Below are 15,616 nucleotides of genomic sequence, written 5' to 3' on the forward strand. Positions count from 1 at the left end.
CTTTGGCATAGTCAATAAAGCAGAAATAGATGTTTTTTTCTGGAACTCTCTTGCTTTTTCCATTATCCAGCAGATGTTGGCAATTTGATCTCTGGTTCCTCTGCCTTTTCTAAAACCAGCTTCAACATCTGAAGTTCACAGTTCACATATTGCTGAAGCCTGGCTTGGAGAATTTTGAGCATTACTTTACCAGCATTGAGATGAGTGCAACTGTGTGCTAGCTTGAGCACTCTTTGCCCTTGCCTTTCTTTGGAACTGAAATGAAGTCTGACATTTTCCAGTCCTGTGGTCACCACTGAGTTTTCCAATTTGCTGACATATTGAATGTAGCACTTTCATAACATCATCTTTCAGGATTTGAAATAGCTCAACTGGAATTCCATCACTCCACTAGCTTTGTTTGTAGTGATGCTTCCTACGGCCCACTTGACTTCACATTCCAGGATGTCTGGCTCTAGGTGAGTGATCACACCATCGTGATTGTCTGGGTCGTGGAGACCTTTTTTTTTTTTTTTTTTTTTTTTTAACAGTTATTCTGTGTATTCTTGCCACCTCTTCTTAATATCATCTTCTTCTGTTAGGTCCCTACTATTTCTGTCCTTTATTGAGCCCACATTTGCATTAAATGTTCCCTTGGTATCTCTAATTTTCTTGAAGAGATCTCTAGTCTTTCCCATTCTATTGTTTTCCTCTATTTTTTTGCACTGATCGCTGAAGAAGGCTTTCTTATCTCTCCTTCCTATCCTTTGAAATTCTGCATTCAAATGAGTATATCTTTCTTTTTCTCTTTTGCTTTTTGGTTCTCTTCTTTTCATAGCTGTTTGTTAAGCCTCCTCAGACAGCCATTTTGCTTTATTGCATTTCTTTTTCTTGAGGATGGCCTTGATTCAAGTGTCCTGTACAATGTCAGGAACCTCCGTCCATAGTACATCAGACACTCTGTCTATCAGATCTAGTCCCTTAAATCTATTTCTCACTTCCACTGTATAGTTATCAGGGATTTGATTTAGGTCATACCTGAATGGTCTAACGGTTTTCCCCACTTTCTTCAAGTTCACTTTGAATTTGGCAATAAGTAGTTCATGATCTGAGCCACAGTCAGATCCCAGTCTTGTTTTCACTGACTTTATAGATCTTCTCCATTATGGCTGCAGAGAATATACTCAATCTGATTTCAGTGTTAACCATCTGGTCATGTCCATGTGTAGTCTTCTCTTGTGTTGTTGGAAGAGGGTGTTTGCTATGACCAGTGCATTTTCTTGGCAGAACTCTATTAGCCTCTGCCCTGCTTCATTCTGTACTCCAAGGCCAAATTTGCCTGTCATAGTTTATTACAGTATATGATCTATAATTCACTGTACTCTACAATAAATCCTTGTAGCAAGTCTAGGTTCAATGCAGGGTGCAGGAATCTTGGGGCTGGTGCACTGGGATGACCCAGAGGGATGGTGTAGGGGGTGGTGTGGGAGAGGGGTTCGGGATTGGGAACACATGTACACCCTTGGCAGATTCATGTTGATGTGTGGCAAAATCAATACAATATTGTAAAGTAAAAAAAAAAAAATGTATCTGTTGGGTCATTTTAGTGGATTCCTTAGTAGAGGGAGAATAGGAGATGTCAGAAGCCAAGTACTAAAATTAGCCTTAGAAAGACTCCCTTTTTTTTTTTTTTAAATTTTTTTACATCTTCGTGACTTTTTAATTTTATAACTGGAAGTTTGTACCTTTCACCACCTTCACCCATTTTGCCCACCTCCACCCATCACCACTGGCAATCACCAGTTTGTTCTCTGTATCTATTACCTTGGTTGTTTTATTTTATTTTTATTTTTTTAAGAGTTGTATATGTGAGATCATATATTTCTCTTTCTATGTCTCATTTATTTTACTTAGCATAATGCCTTCAAGTCCATCCACGTTGTTACAAATGACAAGATTTTGTTTCTTTTTTTATGATGGAATAGGATTATGTTACATTTTCTTTACCTATTCCTCCTTTAATGGACATTTAGATTGTTTCCATGTCTTGGCTATTGTAAATAATCCTGCAGTGAATGTGGAGGTGCATGTATCTTTTCAAGTTCATGTTTTTGTTTTATCTGGATAAATTCTCAGAAGTAGAATTGCTGAATCATATGGCAGTTCTATTTTTAATATTTTTTTTTGCTTTTTATATATAGAAATTTTTTATTTCCACCTGAAATAGTTTGTGTTTCCAATTCATTGCCATTTTTTAAAATTTATTTTTTTATCAAAGGATAATTGCTTTATAGCAAACTTCAACATGATTCAGCCATAGGTATACATATGTCCCCTCCTTTTTGAACATCCTTCCCAAATCCCTTCTGATCACAGCTCTCTAGGTAGATACAGATCCCCTGTTTGAGTTTCCTGAGCCGTACAGCAAATTCCTGTTGGCTATCTATTTTACATATGGTAATGTAAGTTTCCATGTTACTCTTTCCATACATTTCAACCTCTCATCCCCTCATCCCATGTCCATAAGTCTATTCTCTATGTCTGTTTCTCCAATTTTTTTTTTTTTTCTGTAAAGTCACTCAGTCGTGTCTGACTCTTTACAACCCCATGGTTTGTAGCCTACCAAGCTCCTCTATCCATGGGATTTTCCAGGCAAGAATACTGGAGTGGGTTGCCATTTCCTTCTCCAGGAGATCTTCCCAACCCAGGGATTGAACCCAGGTATCCTGAATTATAGGCAGACTCTTTACCATCTGAGCCACCAGGGAAGTCTTGCTGCCCTTTAAATAAGTTATTCAGTACCTATTTTCTATATTCTGTATATGTGCATTAGAATACAATATTTATATTTCTTTTTCTGACTCACTTCACTCTGTATAACTCTCTGACTCATCTCACTCATCAGAACTGACTCAGATGGATTCCTTTTTATGACTGAGTAATATTCCATTGTGTATATGTACCACAACTTCTTCATCTATTCATCTTTTGATGGACATCTAGGTTGTTTCCATGTTCTTAGCTATTGTAAGTAGTGCTGTAATGAACAATGGGATGCAGGTCTTTTTCAAACCTGGTTTCTTCAGGGTATATGCCTAGGAGTGGGATTGCTGGGTCTTATAGTGGTTTTATTCCTAGTTCTTTAAGGAATCTCCATACTGTCTTCCACAGTAGATGTATCAATGTACATTCCCACCAACAGTGCAAGAGTGTTCTCTTTACTCCACACCCTCTCCAGCATTTATTGATTGCAGACTTTTTGAGATGGCGATTCTGACCAGCTATTTTAACTTATATGCAGAGTACATCATGAGAAACGCTGGACTGGAAGACACACAAGCTGGAATCAAGATTGCCGGGAGAAATATCAATAACCTCAGATATGCAGATGACACCACCCTTATGGCAGAAAGTGAAGAGGAACTAAAAAGCCTCTTGATGAAAGTGATACAGGAGAGTGAAAAAGTTGGCTTAAAGCTCAACATTCAGAAAACAGATTCATGGCATCTGGTCCCATCACTTCATGGGAAATAGATGGGCAAACAGTGGAAACAGTGTCAGACTTTATTTTTTGGGCTCCAAAATCATTGCAGGTAGTTATTGCAGCCATGATATTAAAAGACGCTTACTCCTTGGAAGGAAAGTTATGACCAATCTAGATAGTATATTAAAAAGCAGAGATATTACTTTGCCAACAAAGATCGGTCTAGTCAAGACTATGGTTTTTCCAGTGGTCACGTATGGATGAGAGTTGGACTGTGAAGAAAGCTGAGCGCTGAAGAATTGATGCTTTTGAACTGTGGTGTTGGAGAGGACTCTTGATAGTCCCCTGGACTGCAAGGAGATCCAACCAGTCCATTCTAAACGAGATAAGTCCTGGGTGTTCACTGGAAGGACTGATGCTAAAGCTGAAACTCCAGTACTTTGACCACCTCATGCGAAGAGTTGACTCATTGGAAAAGACCCTGATGCTGGAAGGGATTGGGGGCCAGAGGAGAAGGGGACAACAGAGGATGAGATGGCTGGATGGCATCACTAACTTGATGGACATGAGTTTGAGTGAACTCCAGGAGTTGGTGTTGGACAGGGAGGCCTTGTGGGCTGTGATTCATGGGGTCGCAAACAGTCAGACATGACTGAGTGACTGAGCTGAACTGAACTGAATGATGAGTGATGTTGAGCATCTTTTGATGTGTTTGTTTACCATCTGTATGTCTTCTTTGGGAAAATGTCTGTTTAGGTCTTTTTCCCACGTTTTGATTGGATTGTTTGTTTTTCTGGCATTGAGTTGTATGAGCTGCTTGTATATTTTGGAAATTAATCCATTGTCAGTTGTTTCATTTGCTATTATTTTCTCCCCAAGGGTTGTCCTTTCTCTTTGTTTATAGTTTCCTTTGCTGTGAAAAAGTTTTTAAGTTTAATCAGGTCCCATTTGTTTACTTCTGTTTTTATTTCCATTATTCTAGGAGGTGAGCCACAGAGGACCTTGCTTTGATTTATGTCATCGAGTGTGTTGCCTATGTTTTCCTCTAAAGTTTTATAGTTTCTCGTCTTACATTTAGGTCTTTAATCCATTTTGAATTTATCTTTGTGTATGGTGTTAGGAAGTTTTCTAATTTCATTCTTTTACATGTAGCTGTCCAGTTTTCCCAACACCATTTATTGAAGAGGCTGTCTTTGTCCCATTGCCTATTCTTGCCTTCTTTGTCAAAAATAAGGTACCATAGGTTCATGGGTTTATTTCTGGGCTTTCTATCTTGTTCCATTAGTCTATATTTCTGTTTTGTGCCAGTACCATGCAGTCTTGATGACTGTAGCTTTGTAGTATAATCTGAACACAGGAAGGTTGATTTCTCCAGCTCCATTTTTCTTTCTCAAGACTGCTTTGGCTATTTGAGGTCTTTTGTATTTCCATATGAATTGTGAATTTTTTCGTTCTAGTTCTGTGAAAAAAATGCCATTAGTAATGAAAGAGTCAATTGCTAGGCAGGTTGATAAAAAGTCTGGAGGTCCCCATGGAGAGAGGGTTCTGGGGTTCTCCAGGAGGAGATAGGGATCTGGAATCCTCAAGGAGAAGGGAAGGACAAACTTTTTTCCCCTCTACATTCCTTAGGATTATATAACAATAAAGTATCCTGCTTGAGGACAGTTTCTGGAAAAAACTTTCTGGCTAATCCTGTTATCTTAAAATGTAAATTATGGGAGTGGGTCTAGTACAGTCTTTACAACCTCCAGACATTCTTTTGAGTCACTGTAATAACTAATTAAAAAGTATATAACTCCATTGCTAACACTGCCAAAGCGGCACTCTTTCTGTCCCCTTCTGATGTCTTTGTCAGAAGCTTTCTCTATTCCTTTTATACTTTAATAAAACTTTATTACACAAAAGCTCTGAGTGATCAGGTCTCGTCTCTGGCCCCAGAGTGAATTTTTTTCTCCCAAAGGCCAAGAATCCCTGCCTATTTCATGGTTCTGCAACAACTTTTCAGTAATTTGATAGGGATCACATTAAATCTGTAGATTGCATTTGATAGTATATTCATTTTCACATTATTGATTCTTTCTACCTAGGAACATGGAATATCTCTCCATCTGTTTATATCATCTTTGATTTCTTTCATCAGTGTCTTCTGATTTTCTGTGCATAGTTCTTTTTTCTCCTTAGGTAAGTTTATTCCAAGATATTTAATTGTTTTTGTTGCAATCAAGAATGGGATTGATTCCTTAATTTCTCTTTATGACTTTTCACTGTTAGTATATAGAAATGTAAGGATTTCTGTGTATCAATGTTAGATATAAAGTTAGGTTGTCTATTCAATGTTTTTCTTGTTTCTTGAGGTAGGATTGTATTGCTATAAACTTAACTCTTAGGTCTGCTTTTGCTGCATACCATAGTCTTTGAGTTCCCTTATTTTTTTCCACTTAGGGTGGCTGAGTTTTCTATTATATGGTATTAACTTTCTTTCTTGCTCAGGGTATTTCAGTGTTGCTTCTTCTCTATTCACTCTATCTTTAGGAAGCTTTCAGTTATTTCATTGTCCTACTCAAAACAGAGTGATCAATGCAAATTCAGTTATTTAATAATTTGATTTCTAAATAATTAAACTCTTTAAAATAGAACAGGTACTGCAATCATGGAATGAATAATAATTACAAAAGTTATAATGTAGGAGTTTCTGCAAAGAATTATGTGAGAAGCTGAAAAATTTATTTAGAATAAATACCTTGGTGTGTGAAAGCCAAAGTTAATGGTCTTGAATAGATTCAAGCTCATACAATTTGGTGAAAAGAAAAATGTTAGAATGAGCCTGTACCCTCAGAATCAATATCTTATATATTGGTCAAAGGATCCTAATTAGGACAGAGTATATAAGTAAGACCTGATTGAAGGGACATCTAGTGCTCAAGGTGGCCCAATTTTTGATGTGGATTCCTGCATTTGTTCAAAGTCATTGGTCATATCATAGTGGCATTTTTGAGCCCATTGCCCTGGTTTCATTAGACCTTTCCTGAAAAGTCACAATTGCTATACTCATAAATTCAGTTCTATATACCAATTCATAAATAATTTAACTTTTATCTACCTTCTTAGGGAGAGTGTTCATATGCTATTGACCTTACTTTTTGTCCAGAACTTCCTGCTCTTCATTGTTTCATGTTAAAGTATATCTGTTTTTTGTAAATATTATATAAATACAAACTATTTTCTAATATAACAAATGTTTTCAAATCTTTATAAATTGTAAATGCTTATATTAAGATGGAATGCTATATTTTAAATAATTTTTCCCTTAAAATCACGAAAAGTTTTTCAGTTTTCACAAATTAATACCTTCACTTGGTATTTGTAAGTTTCCTAAAGTGTCCATTAAGGACATTTTAACATTAAAATGGGCATCATAGGGCATCACACACTGTAACAAACGCTAGCATTGGAGTCAGATATAAATGGATTTGCACCAGGAAATTACCTCTTACTAACAATTTGGAAAACTCAGCAGTGGCCACAGGACTGGAAAAGGTCAGTTTTCATTCCAATTCCAAAGAAAGGCAATGCCATAGAATGCTCAAACTACCACACAATTGCACTCAACTCACATGCTAGTAAAGTAATGCTCAAAAATCTCCAAGCCAGGCTTCAGCAATATGTGAACCGTGAACTTCCTGATGTTCAAGCTGGTTTTAGAAAAGGCAGAGGAACCAGAGATCAAATTGCCAACATCCGCTGGATCATGGAAAAAGCAAGAGAGTTTCAGAAAGACATCTATTTCTGCTTTATTGACTATGCCAAAGCTTTTGACAATGTGGATCACAATAAACTGTGGAAAATTCTAAAAGAGATGGGAATACCAGACCACCTGACCTGCCTTTTGAGCCACCTGTATGCAGGTCAGGAAGCAACAGATAGAACTGGACATGGAACAACAGACTGGTTCCAGATAGGAAAAGGAGTATGTCAAGGCTGTATATTGTCACCCTGTTTATTTAATTTATATCCAGAGTACATCATGAGAAATTCAGGGCTGGAAGAAGCACAAGCTGGAATCAAGATAGCCAAGAGAAATATCAATAACCTCAGAAATGCAGATGACACCACCCTTATGGCAGAAAGTGAAGTGGAACTAAAAAGCCTCCTGATGAAAGTGACAGAGGAGAGTGAAAAAGTTGGCTTAAAGCTCAACATTCAGAAAACGAAGATCATGGCATCTGGTCCCATCACTTCATGGCAAATAGATAGGGAAACAGACTTTATTTTTCTGGGCTCCAAAATCACTGCAGATGGTGACTGCAGCCATGAAATTAAAACACGTTTACTCCTTGGAAGAAAAGTTATGACCAACCTAGATAGCATATTGAAAAGCAGAGTCATTACTTCGCCAACAAAGGTCCATCTAGTCAAGGCTATGGTTTTTCCTGTGGTCATGTATGGATTTGAGAGTTGGACTGTGAAGAAAGCTGAATGCCAAAGAACTGATGCTTTTGAACTGTGGTATTGGAAAAGACTCTTGAGAGTCTCTTGGACTGCAAGGAGATCCAGCCAGTCCATTCTAAAGGAGGTCAGCCCTGGGTGTTCTTTGGAAGGAATGATGCTAAAGCTGAAACTCCAGTACTTTGGCCCCCTCATGTGAAGAGCTGATTCATTGGAAAAGACCCTGGTCCTGGAAGGGATTGGGAGCAGGAGGAGAAGGGGACGACAGAGGATGAGATGGCTGGATGTCATCATTGACTCTATGGATGTGAGCTTGAGTGAACTCCGGGAGTTGGTGTTGGACAGGGAGTCCTGGCATGTTGCTATTCATGGCGTCGCAAAGAGTTGGACATGACTGTTTGACTGAACTGAACTGAACTGAGCAGTGTAACTCTGCTGGGCTTTAATTTACTTACCTGGGAAGACAAAACGCCTTTTAAATGTGTTTTCCATAAATTAAAATGTAATAGGTGTCTAGTAATTTTCTAATTGTTAGCTGCTGTAATCATTGTCATCATGATATGAAAATGGACATGTAAAGAAACAGTATTATCAGTTCATGATTTAGATTTAATTTTAATGTTAAACTCATTTCCCCTAAACCATCCTTCTCTTGGGTTAATTGTTTAAAGTCAAGGATGGAATAACCTAGAATGGTGCTTCTTTGGAAGGACTGATGCTAAAACTGAAGCTCCAATACTTTGGCCAGCACATGCAAAAAGCCAGTTCATTGGAAAAGACCCTGATGATGGGAAAGATTGAAAGCAAAAGAAGAACGTGGCAGAGGTTGAGATGGTTGGATGGAATCACCAACTAAATAGACATGAATTTCGGCAAAGTCTGGGAGATGGCAAAGATCAGAGAAGCCTGACATACTGCAGTCTGTGGGGTTGCAAAGAGTCTGACACGACTGAATAACAACAACCACAACAGAATGGTCCATGGAGTAAAAAAGGCCTCAAATGCTGAGGTGGGAATAGGCAAAAAGCACAATTAGTAAATCTATAATATTAAGATGAAGTCATTTTTTCTGTCAGTGGTTTTATCAAGACTTGGTAAATTGCAAAATGATTCTTTTGTTCCATGGCACTGTATTACTCTGTTTTCTCACTGATACATGTAATCCCTATAAAGCTTGCTCACTATGTAGGAAAGCCTTAAATGCTTAAAGACAGAGGTTGAGGATGTCTGATCTATTCATGAAAATTTGATTCTTCCACTTTAGAAAATTCCCTTACTTTATTAAGAACAATGCAAATCTTTTGATAGCATCATCAAAGGCTGTTTAACTTGCTTATTTCTCAAGGTGTAAATGAAGGGGTTCATGAAAGGAGCATTGAAAGCAGTAAGTACTGGCACACTCATTAATAGCTATTGATTCCTTTGCTGAAGGTTTAACATAGATGAAATACAGCTTCCAAAGATGATGGAAATCAAAATCAAGTGGGAAGAATATGTAGAAATTGCCTTTTTCCTTTGTTGGAGAGAGAAAATTGTAAAATTGTCTTGATGATGTATATATAGGATAGAAAGACACACGCAAGGGTCATGATAAAGGTCAATGCTGCACAGACTATGTTCCTTTGCTCTATGAGTCATGTTTCTGAGCATGAGCTCTTTAAGAGATCTCATCTTTAAGCATGAAATCTGCATCACACACAAAATGGTCAATAACATTCAGTTCAGTTCAGTTCAGTAGCACAGTCGTGTCTAACTATTTGAGACTCCATAAACTGCAGCACACCAGGTCTCCCGATCCATCACCAACTTCCGGAGTTTGCCCAAACTCATGTCCCTCAAGTTGGTGATGCCATCCAACCATCTCATCCTCTGTTTTCCCCTTATTCTCCTGCCCTCAATCTATCCCAGCATCAGGATCTTTTCAAATGACTCAGCTCTTCTCATGAGGTGGCCAAACTATTGGAGCTTCAACATCAGTCCTATCAATGAGCACCTGGACTTATCTCCTTTAGGATGGACTGGTTGGTTCTCCTTGAGGTCCAAAGGACTCTCAAGAGTCTTCTCCAACACCACAGTTCAAAAGCATCAAATCCTTGGTGCTCAGCTTTCTTTATAGTCCAACTCTCACATCCATACATGACTACTGGTAAAACCATAGCCTTGACTAGACGGACATTTGTTGGCAAAGTCATGTCTCTGCTTTTGAATATGCTATCTAGGTTGGTCATAACTTTCCTTCCAAGGAATAAGCACCTTTTAATTTCATGGCTGCAATCACCATCTGCAGTGATTTTGGAGCCCAAAAACATAAAGTCTGACACTGTTTCCACTGTTTCCCTATCTATTTGTCATGAAGTGATGGGACCAGATGCCATGATCTTAGTTATCTGAATGTTGAGCTTTATGCCAACTTTTTCACTTTCCTCTTTCACTTTCATCAAGAAGATCTTTAGTTCTTCTTCACTTTCTGCCAAAAAGGTTGTGTCATCTGAATATCTGAGGTTATTGATATTTCTCCCAGCAATCTTCATTCCAGCTTGTGCTTCATCCAGTCCAGCATTTCTCATGATGTACTCTGCATATAAGTTAAATAAGCAGGGTGACAATATGCAGCCTTGACATACTCCTTGTCCTATCTGGAACCAGTGTGTTGTTCCATGTCCAGTTCTAACTGTTGCTTCCTGACCTGCATACAGGTGGCTCAAGAGGCAGGTCAGGTGGTCTGGTATTCCCATCTCTTTTAGAATTTTCCACAGTTTATTGTGATCCACACTGTCAAAGGCTTTGGCATAGTCAATAAAGCAGAAATAGATGTTTTTCTGGAACTCTCTTGCTTTTTCCATGATCCAGCGGATGTTGGCAATTTGATCTCTGGTTCCTCTGCCTTTTCTAAAACCAGCTTGAAAAGCTGGAAGTTCACAGTTCACGTATTGCTGAAGCCTGGCTTGGAGAATTTTGAGCATTACTTTACTAGCGTGTGAGATGAGTTCAATTGTGTGATAGTTTGAGTATTCTTTGGCATTGACTTTCTTTGGGACTGGAACGAAGGCTGATCTTTTCCAGTCCTGTCGCCCTGCTGAGTTTTCCAAATTTGCTGACATATTGAGTGCAACACTGCCACAGCATCATCTTTTAGGATTTGAAAGAGCTGTACTGGAATTCCATCAGCTCCACTAGGTTTGTTTGTAGTGATGCTTTCTAAGGCACACTTGACTTCATATTCCAGGATGTCTGACTCCAGGTGAGTGATCACATCATCGTGATTATCTGGGTCATGAAGATCTTTTTTGTACAGTTCTGTGTATTCTTGCCACCTCTTCTTAATATCATCTGTCTATACCATTTCTGTCCTTTATTGAACCCATCGTTGCTTGAAATGTTACCTTGATATCTCTAATTTTCTTAAAGAGATATCTAGTCTTTCTCATTCTATCGTTTTCCTCTATTTCTTTGCATTGATCCCTGAGGAAGGATTTTTTTTTTGGGGGGGGAAGAGTTTCTTATCTCTCCTTGCTGTTCTTTGGAACTCTGCCTTCAAGTAGGTTTATCTTTCCTTTTTCCCTCTGCTTTTCACTTCTCTTCTTTTCACAGCTGTTGGTAAGACCTCTTCAGACAGCCATTTTGTTTTTTGCCTTTCTTTTTCTTGGGGATGGTCTTGCTCCCTATGTCCTGTACAATGTCATGATCCTCTGTCCATAGTTAATCAGCCATTCTGTCTATGAGATCTAGTCCCTTTCACTTCCACTGTATAATCATAAGCAATTTGATTTAGGTCATACCTGAATGGTCTAGTTGTTTTCCCCACTTTCTTCAAGTTATATCTGAATTTGGCAATAAGGAGTTCATGATCTGAGCCACAGTGAACCCCCAGTCTCAATAACATTCGGTTCAGTTCAGTTGCTCAGTCGTGTCCGACTCTTTGCCACCCCATGAATCGCAGCACGCCAGGACTCCCTGTCCATCACCAGCTCCCGGAGTTCACTCAGACACGTCTATCGAGTCGATGATGCCATCCAGCCATCTCATCCTCTGCCGTCCCTTCTCCTCCTGCCCCATATACCTTTCAGCATCAGGGTCTTTTCCAATGAGTCAACTCTTCGCATGAGGTGGTCAAAGTACTGGAGTTTCAGCTTTAGCATCATTCCTTCCAAAGAAATCCCAGGGCTGATCTCCTTCAGAATGGATTAGTTGGATCTCCTTGCAGTCCCAGTGACTCTCAAGAGTCTTCTCCAACACCACAGTTCAAAAGCATCAATTCTTCGGTGCTCAGCTTTCTTCACAGTCCAACTCTCACATCCATACATGACCACAGGAAAAACTATAGCCTTGACTAGACAGACCTTAGTCGACAAAGTAATGTCTCTGCTTTTGAATATGCTATCTAGGTTGGTCATAAGTTTTCTTCCAATGAGTAAGCGTCTTTTAATTTCATGGCTGCAGTCACCATCTCCAGTGATTTTGGAGCCCCCAAAATAAAGTCTGACACTGTTTCCACTGTTTCCCCATCTATTTGCCATGAAGTGATGGGACCAGATGCCATGATCTTCATTTTCTGAATGGTGAGCTTTATGCCAACTTTTTCACTCTCCTCTTTCACTTTCATCAAGAGGTTCTTTAGTTCTTCTTCACTTTCTGCCATAAGGGTGGTGTCATCTGCATATCTGAGGTTATTGATATTTCTCCTGGAAATCTCAGAGAAGGTAATGGCACCCCACTCCAGTACTCTTGCCTGGAAAATCCCATAGATGGAGGAGCCTGGTGGACTGCAGTCCATGGGGTTGCTAAGAGTCGGACATGACTGAGCAACTTCACTCTCACTTTTCACTTTCATGTTGGAGAAGAAAATGGTAACACACTCCAGTGTTTTGCCTGGAGAACCCCAGGGACAGGGGAACCTGGTGGGCTGCCATCTATGGGGTCGCCTGGAGTCAGACATGCCTGAAGTGACTTAGCAGCAACAGCAGCCTGGCAATCTTGATTCCAGTTTGTACTTCATCCATCCCAGCATTTCTTATGATGTACTCTGTATATAAGTTAAATAAGCAGGGTGACAATATACAGCCTTGAGGTACTCCTTATCTCATTTGGAACCATTCTGTTGTTCCAACTCAAGTAATGTGTAAAACAGTGCTCCCATAACCCTGTCTGTACTCTCCTGTGCAACCATGTCCTTTTATAAATTATTTCTCTTCTTTTCTTTGAATTATTATTTATGAAATCTTCTATGTACAACTTTACTTTGATTGTATAGATGTGGATTCAAAAGAATATTTGCTTAATTTTGTCTAGTATTTCTCTTTTTCCTAATAGTATTATGTATTTTCCTCTATTTTCTCAGTATAAAGTAATGCTGATAGCTTTTTTCATGTATTTTGAATTATGTGGTTATTTATTCATTTAAAATATTTACATAAATCATTCATTACATGTGCTTAGATATTATTATTGTACATATTTGAGAAGAGTTCAAATTTTTGCATCCTATACTTTCTCTTGCAGTGAATTTTATTATATGATAAATAATATTATGAAGTTAATTTCTTTCCAAAAGAAAAATTTTAAAGAATTTGACATGCACACTATCATATATTGATTTCAATAATGAGAGTACAAACAGCTAGAGCAAGTTTAATGGAAGCTGTATTTAAGAAGTGTTCAGAAAATTAACATGACAAGTATATATTATTAGAAAGAAACTTAAGAATATTCATAAAGATTCAAACTTCAACATTAAAAAGCTTAAAATCTTCAGATATAAAAGATTTTTTGATATTTATTCTTATTTTTAAGATAATATCTAAAAATATTATTTTTTACTTAGGAACAAGGCAATTCTTTTGATTGAGTCCTTAAAGGCGTTCTTAACTTGATTGTTTCTCAAAGTATAAATAAATGGGTTCAATGTAGGTGAAATAGATGAAATGATTAGTGAAATCACTTTATTAATGGTCACTTCTTCCTTTGCCATAGGATTCATGTAAATGAAAATGCATGAGCCATGCCACAATCATATGAGAAGAACAGGTTGAAAAGGCCTTTTTCTTTTGCTGAGTAGAAGAAAACTTAGATATTGTCTTGATGATGCAAGCGTATGACAGAAATACACCAGTAAGAGTCATATTTAGGGTCAGCACAGCACAGATTATAACCGTCTGTTCCATCAACCATGTGTCTGAGCATGAGATTTTTCACTAAAGGAAATGCATCACAGCCAAAATGATCAATCTTGTTTGAGTCACAAAATTTTAGATTTAAACCGAGGCTGAGTGGTGGGATTAATACACACAAACCAGCCATCCAGCAAGAGATGATGAGAATTCTGCAGACTCTGTTGCTCATGATGGTCACGTAGTGCAAGGGTTTACAGATGGCTACATAGCGGTCATAAGACATGGTAGCCAGCAGAAAAAATTCTGTTACTCCACATAGATCAGTAAAAAATACTTGAATGACACAAGCATTATAGATAATGACCCTGTCACCTGTGGCTATGCTATACAGGTATCTGGGGATACAAGAAGATGTGAAGGAGATCTCCAAGAAGGAGAAATTTTTTAAGAAAAAGTACATTGGTGTTTTCAGATGGGAATCCACAAATGTGAGTGTGATGATGGTGAGGTTTCCAGTTAAACTCAGTGTGTAGGTGAGGAATAAAAAGATAAAAATCAGAACCTGCAGCTTAAGGTTGTCAGTCAGTCCCAGCAGAATGAATGTTGTTACTGTACTGTTTCTCATCACTGACTCCTGACTTCTCTCCAATCTGTATGTGATATTCAGAGAAATTTGCTGATTTAATATTTCATGTATTCAAACTTTTTTACTTCATCATATACGATTATATATATATATATATGTATGTATATATGTATATATGATTATCAGGTCAGTCTCTCAGTCGTGTCCGATTCTTTGTGACCCAATGGACTACAGCACGCCAGGCCTCCCTGTCCCATCAACTCCCAGAGTTTACTTAAACTAATGTCCACTGAGTCAGTGATGCTATCTGACCATTTCATCCTCTGTCCTTGCCTTCTCCTCGTGCATCAATCTTTCCCAGCATCAGGGTCTTTTAAAATGAGTCAGTTCTTTGCATCAGTGGCCAAAGTATTGGAGTTTCAGCTTCAGCATCAGTCCTTCCAATGAATATTCAGTACTGATTTCCTTTAGGATGGACTGGTTGGATATCCGTGCAGGCCAAGGGACTCTGAAGAGTTTCCTCCAACACCACAGTTCAAAAGCATCAATTCTTCAGAGCTCAGCTTTCTTTATAGTCCAACTCTCACCTCCATACATGACTACTGGAAAAACCATTGCCTTGACTAGACAGACCTTTGTTGACAAAGTAATGTCTCTGCTTTTTAATATGCTGTCTAAGTTGGTCATAACTTTTCTCCAAGGAGTAAGCGTCTTTTAATTTCATGGCTGTGATCACCATCTGCAGTGATTTTAGATCCCACAAAAATAAAGTCTCTCACTGTTTCCATTTTTTACCCATCTGTTTGCCATGAAGTGATGGGACCGGATGCCATGATCTTAGTTTTCTGAATGTTGAGTTTTAAGCCACTTTTTCACTCTCCTCTTTCACTTTCATCAAGAAGCTCTTTAGTTCTTCTTTGCTTTCTACCATAAAGGGGGATGTCATCTGCATATCTGAGGTTATTGATATTTCTCCTGGCAATCTTGATTCAGCTTATGCTTCATCCAGCC

General features: G+C 38.4%; 1 pseudogene; it reads right to left on the minus strand.

Moving 5' to 3' along the window:
- Positions 1–13,715: 13,715 nt before the first annotated feature.
- On the minus strand, positions 13,716–14,644 carry LOC138078863 (olfactory receptor 6C2-like; annotated as a pseudogene).
- Between the last annotated feature and the right edge of the window lie 972 nt (positions 14,645–15,616).

Source organism: Capricornis sumatraensis, chromosome 4, assembly GCF_032405125.1.
Source record: "Capricornis sumatraensis isolate serow.1 chromosome 4, serow.2, whole genome shotgun sequence".
NCBI lineage: Eukaryota > Metazoa > Chordata > Mammalia > Artiodactyla > Bovidae > Capricornis > Capricornis sumatraensis.